The sequence below is a fragment of the Grammomys surdaster genome, unplaced genomic scaffold (genome assembly GCF_004785775.1).
Source record: "Grammomys surdaster isolate TR1022 unplaced genomic scaffold, NIH_TR_1.0 126187, whole genome shotgun sequence".
In the NCBI taxonomy this organism is placed as follows: Eukaryota; Metazoa; Chordata; class Mammalia; order Rodentia; family Muridae; genus Grammomys; species Grammomys surdaster.
Genome location: NW_021620993.1, coordinates 3,383,992 through 3,389,991, shown reverse-complemented (window position 1 = coordinate 3,389,991; position 6,000 = coordinate 3,383,992).

Below are 6,000 nucleotides of genomic sequence, written 5' to 3'. Positions count from 1 at the left end.
CTCCATCTCAGCCTCTCCACAGAGCCCACCTCACCCCTCCATCTCAGTCTCTCCACAGAGTCCATCTCACTCCTCCATCTCAGCCTCTCTACAGAGCCCACCTCACCCCTCCATCTCAGCCTCTCTACAGAGCCCACCTCACTCCTCCATCTCAGCCTCTCCACAGAGCCCACCTCACCCCTCCATCTCAGTCCCTCCACAGAGCCCACCTCACCCCTCCATCTCAGTCTCTCCACAGAGCCCACCTCACTCCTCCATCTCAGTCTCTCCACAGAGCCCTTGCTGAGGTCCTGCGGTGCTGGGTGTGATGTAAAGAGCCAGTGATGAGCTGACTCGTGATTCAAGCTTTCTGTTAGGAAGGCATGTGATAGGGTTTTAAAGTGTGAGAGTGAGGGGAGGTAAGAGCTTAGTGAATCTGTCTCAGGAGAGGATGGCTGGCTTCAAGAAAGGCCGCTGCTGTGACACAAGTTTCTTGACCATGTTTCTTGACCAGAGTGCCCTTTAATGCTGGGAGCTGACAGCAAAGGCTCTGTTAGTAAGCTTTCAGAGTCACTGCACTGAGTTAGAGACAAGGCAGAGTGGACACCAGCATGCCTCCCATTCAGTATGAACTGAGTGTGGAGGAGGCTGGGAAAGATGGCCAGGCACCAAGTTAGCATGTGGAACAACTGTCACCCTATGAGGTGACTAAATAATAATACATGGCAAACATGCTGCCCACAGGTTTTGTCTTTGACCCTTCTCCCCTTACTAAAAACAGTTAGATTTTATCCCTAAAACCAGCCCCCAAGGCCCGCTCCCTTATTTGCCCACTGACTCATTCTTGAGACAAATAACCGCAGTCCAACCATCAAAACTCTCACCCTAGCACACACTCTCCTTCCTCCTCAAACCCCACTCCTGAGGAAATGTCTGCGTGTGTGCTGCTGCCTCACAGTCTACTTTCAAAGCACGCATCCCACCCCACCCACCTGCCCCTCCAGAGTAATAAATTTCCTTTGTGCTAAGAATTTGGTGTCTCAATATGTCCTGTATTGATTCTGAGGGAGCTAACCTCCCTTACAGTTATATTTCCCCCACAAAAAAAACTTTAAAGGAAAGGCTTTGAGTTTCACAACTAAGAATTTATAGAGATGATAGACAGGCTTACCATGAGCTAATGTCATACAATGTGTGCATGGGTGGCCCTATCACAAACAACCCACAAATAAACACAATTTCTATGCATCAAAACAAATAAACAAAAGATTTCCTAAAATAAGCTTGAAGTAAGGCAAGATCTTGGCCAGCCTGGGCCACATGACAAAATAATAAAATATTTCAATTTTAAACTATCAACATTGAATCAAAGCAAATGCGGTAAGAAAATGAAATACAAGGTAAGTAAGGGAAGGCATGTCATGTAGAAGCCTGAGCTGACCAAGCAGCTACTTCAGAAATAGTCTTAACGGGGACTGGGGAGATGGCGCAGTAGAGAAAGGGCTTGCTGCACAAACATGGGAATCCGAGTTCAATTCCAGAATCCTAGAGAAAAAGATAGGCAGACAGACAGACAGACAGACAAGCAAAACAAAACTGAAAGCAAGTAGCACCATGGTTGTAATCCCAGGAACGGGAAGGTAGAAATTAGCCTAACCAGTGAGCCCTGGGTCCCAGTAAGAGGTCCTGTCTCAAAAGCAAGGGGGTCTATTCTGATGCCACATGTGGTCTCCACATGCATTCTCACACATAGGCACCCAAATATACATAGGCACGCACATTCTTGTGAGCATACATACATATGTGTGCATGTGCACACACACATACACACACACACACACACACAATTGATGAACTGAAAACAATTTTAAGTGGCAACAATGAATAGTGGTAAGACAAATAAAATAAAGATGTGGCCACCAGATGGCACTAGCGCTCAGTGGCTATGTTAGGCTGATATTGGCAGGTGCAGGAAGCAAAGGCACACGAAATTAACTACAAAGAAATACACCTTTCTATTAAATATATATTTTATTGTTAGATTTATTCTAAGTGAGGTGTGTATGTGTGTGTGTGTGTGTGTGTGTGTGTGTGTGTGTATACAACTCTCAGGACTTGGTTCTATTCACCCACTGCAGGATCCAGGAATCAAATTCAGATGGCCAGGTCTATCTCTCAACACTGATTTCACTAGAGTGGTGGTGAAGACCTTTAATCCCAGCATTCTGGAGGCAGAGACAGGGTTATCTCTATGAATTCCAGGCCAGTAATGACTACATCATAAGAGCCTGTCTCACACAAGAAAAAAAAATGATTCTACCCCATGTCAGGCTTCGTGCTCATAGTGATTCAGGAGAGGAGGACTCTGAGAGGAGCCTTGAAAATGCAGGAGTGATCCCACAGGAAGCAGAAGGCCCCAAGATCCAGCCCCTGCAGACATATTCCCCTGCCTTCCTAGCACTTCCTAGCCTGCTCTCCACACTACCTCTTTTGAAATACTCCTCCTAACACACTGAGGAGTAGGGTTCAGTTGTGGCTGCTGCTGGAGGACCTGTGTGCTGTCAGTTTTCCGTGGCTGTGATAAAATACCCAAGACAACCAGCGAAGGTTCTGCTCAACAAGATCTCAATGGTTTCACCCCTGGCTACTCGGCTCCATTCATTCTGGCCTGTGATGAGGCAAGGATGCACGGCTGGGAGCCTGTGGTGGGGCACATGCTCACCTAATGGCCTTCAGGAAGTGGGGGGTGGGGGAGAAGAGAGAGAGTTTATAACAAGTTCCCAGCCCCTAGACCCACTAGCCTCTAAGTACATCAGTGTATTTTTACACTGTCAGGTCAGAACCCTCATGATCCAACCACCTTCCACAGCTACTTCAGAAACAGTATTAAGATGGTCTGGGGAGATAGGTGCTTGCTGGACAAGCATGAGAACCTGAGTTTAATCCCAGAATCAAAGAGAGAAGGAAGGAAGGAAGGAAGGAAGGAAGGAAGGAAGGAAGGAAGGAAGGAGAGAGAGGAAGAAAGAAAGAAAGAAAGAAAGAAAGAAAGAAAGAAACCAACCAACCAACCAACCAACCTGGAAGTCATGCCATGATTGTCTCACCCAACTTATGAATATGGCTGCACTAGGAACCAAAGTTCCAACACATACACTTTTGAAAGACAGCAGATTCAAACTCTGGCCTTGTCCTGCCTCAGAGCTAAACAACGGTACTCAAATGTGCCCCCATCCTAAGCATTTGGCCTATAGACATGGAACTATGCAAAGGTGGTTAAATTAAAGAACTAAAACAAAGGCCCATCTGGATTACAGAGGACTCAGGATAAGCACTGGGCTCTTATGAGAGGGCTCCAGGAGGGCTAGAGGAAGCCATAGGAAAGGCAGGGAGATGGTGGTGGAGAATACAAGGGTCACACACAGCTAAGAAGGCCTCATGCACCACGCCCTGGGACCCCAAGCAGAGTGTGCTCTGCCATACCCTGTCTGCGGCCCAGGGAGGCTGGCTCTATTTACTTCTGCCTCCCAGAGGGAGGGAGTAGATGCCAGTTCCTTCACAGTGCTGTGTATAATGACTGTCTATGCAGCCATCTCCCTTGAAGTGGGTGAACTGGGATGGCAGGCATGTGGGGCCAGCAATCAAGAGAAAGGGATCCCACTGGGGAAAAGCCGTCACCCTTAACTAACCCCATGTGCCAGTTCCCGCATGTCCATGGTAAGCACTCACTACTGTAAAGAACCTCCACTTCTGTATGCCTTTGGCACTTTCCCATCTCTGAAAATTTTCTGCCTGACTGATCTGATCACCACACGGGAGGGTTCATGGGTCTTCAGCCAGACAATGGAACCAGTTTTATAGTCAAATGTTCTCTCACACCCACCAGCTTTACAAGATGTGGTCATCAGGATCCTGGGACTTCAGCACCTCCAACTCTATGTGGCTAAGGCCACGTGACATCCACTCCTGTGACTACTCTGGAGATGTCTGGGAACCCAGATGCCACCATCACTGAAATGTTCCCAAGGAAACAGAGGCTAATTTTGTGTTTGCTCATCTCCCATGCACCTGCCAACCCAAATAAAAGGCCTCACAGGAAATCTCCGCAGCAGGTGACTTCAACCTGACTGTCCACAGCCTTCCCTCCTCCCCCAGTGGTATTTTTTCCTACCAAGAGCTTCCATCTTTTTCCATTTGGAACCCAAGTACCTGGGTGGGGTGGAGAAAGCCATGTTTCCGAGTCAGGGGTCATAAGGGCAACCAAGAAACTAAGGTTTAAGATGCATTTCCACGCTATGCATCAAAGTCCACAGTAAGGGTACAGTGCTGTGGCTTCTGTGAGATAAACCAGCTCTCCTCACCAGGCTCCGTCCAGTGGCTGGTTATTTGCACTCTTCCAGGCTGCAGGTTTGAAGTGCTCATATTCTGACTGGCTTCAGCTGGGGGTTGCCTCCCTGCTCCTAGGATCACCTGTCTACCTTCCGGTCCGCAATAGGGAGACTAGTTTTTCTCCTGACTTCACCTGGACTTCACTTCTGGCTGCTTTTAAAGGACTTAAAACCTCAAACTTACAAGTCAATCTCTACCTCAAGGACAATAGACTTGGGGCACAGATGCCAAGTGCAAGCTCCTGCCCAGCAGCGCCTAGGATGAGCATCTGACTGTGTGATGGGAAAGGTACGGGAGGTCCTTGGAGTCCATGAGGAGAACTGCCTGCTACTCCTAGTTTCCTGGTTACCTCTTCTATTGCTATGACAAAACAGCTGGCAAGAAGCACCTTGAGGGAAGAAGGGCTCGTATTGGTTCAAGAGGGTTATAGTCCATCCTGGCGAGGGAGGCATGCAGCAGGAGCTTGGGACTGCCTAGTCACATTTCCAGGACCAGGGAGCAGAGGGAGAGGACAGCGGGTGCTCCCTGGGCTTTCTTCTCTTTCATCCAGCCTTGGCTTCAGTCCACAGGATGGTGCCACTCACATTCAGAGTGGATCTTCCCTCAGTTAAACCTCTCTGGAGGTTCTTGGTGACAGTGTCATAGACATGCCCCCATGTGTCTCCCCTAGGTGATTCCAATCCAGTCAAGTTGATAAAGGGTGGTGAACCCCCATATCCATCAATCCCAAATGTTTCCAAACTGGACGACCTCTAAGTTGCATGAGGGGATGAAGAGCCACTCCCTAAGTGAGGCATCACCACCATGTAGCTGAAGGCAGCAACGGACACCGTTGGGAGACAGCACTGGTTCTGCTTTCCACCCCAGTGCATGCTGGGCAATATGAAGGAATATTCAAGAACCATGTCTTCTTCTAGCTGTGTGATTCACCTAACCTGACCAATCATTCCTTTCCCCAGCAAGTCTTGGGTCTGATCCATAAGAGAACATCTTAAAGTGCCTGTCACATAGCAGACATTATGCTGGAATGCATAGCATACCCACAGTCAAGCTGTTGAGCCATCTGCATGACCTTCTGAGGACTGGTTTTCTTTGTAACCAGCACTTCATCCTCTCTGGGACCACCCCACAAGTTCATTTGATCTTCTGGCACCCCTGTCTCTGGTGGGCTGTCCATGACCACTGCTGAATGTGAACTCAGACAATTAACTCAAGTGTTTTCTCCAGGCAACTCCATCTCCTTGTGAAGATTGCCGGCCAGGTGGGTGGGGAAGTTCTGGATTGGGGGGGGAGGGAGGGACACTACAGAACTGCCTAAGACAGTAACCTCTGGAGGTGGCTCCCACTCAAGTAGTTCCTGAGTGGGTCACCAGGTGGCAGCACAGGCCAGTATGCCTCCTGGCAAGAGAACCCTGGCTTGAGAAGGGCTTCAGAGTCCCCGGGGGTCCTCGCCCCTGGGAAGACCCACACCTCCACACACAGCAGCTTCATCAGTCTCTGCTTACAATGTGTCCGTGTGGTCATTATCATTTCTTTGTGGCTTTATAGCAAATGAGAAGACCCAAGATTTAAGAGTAACCATGTTCAAGACAGAAGCAATTTGGTGACCTGGTGTTACTGCCAGGGAAAGCCACA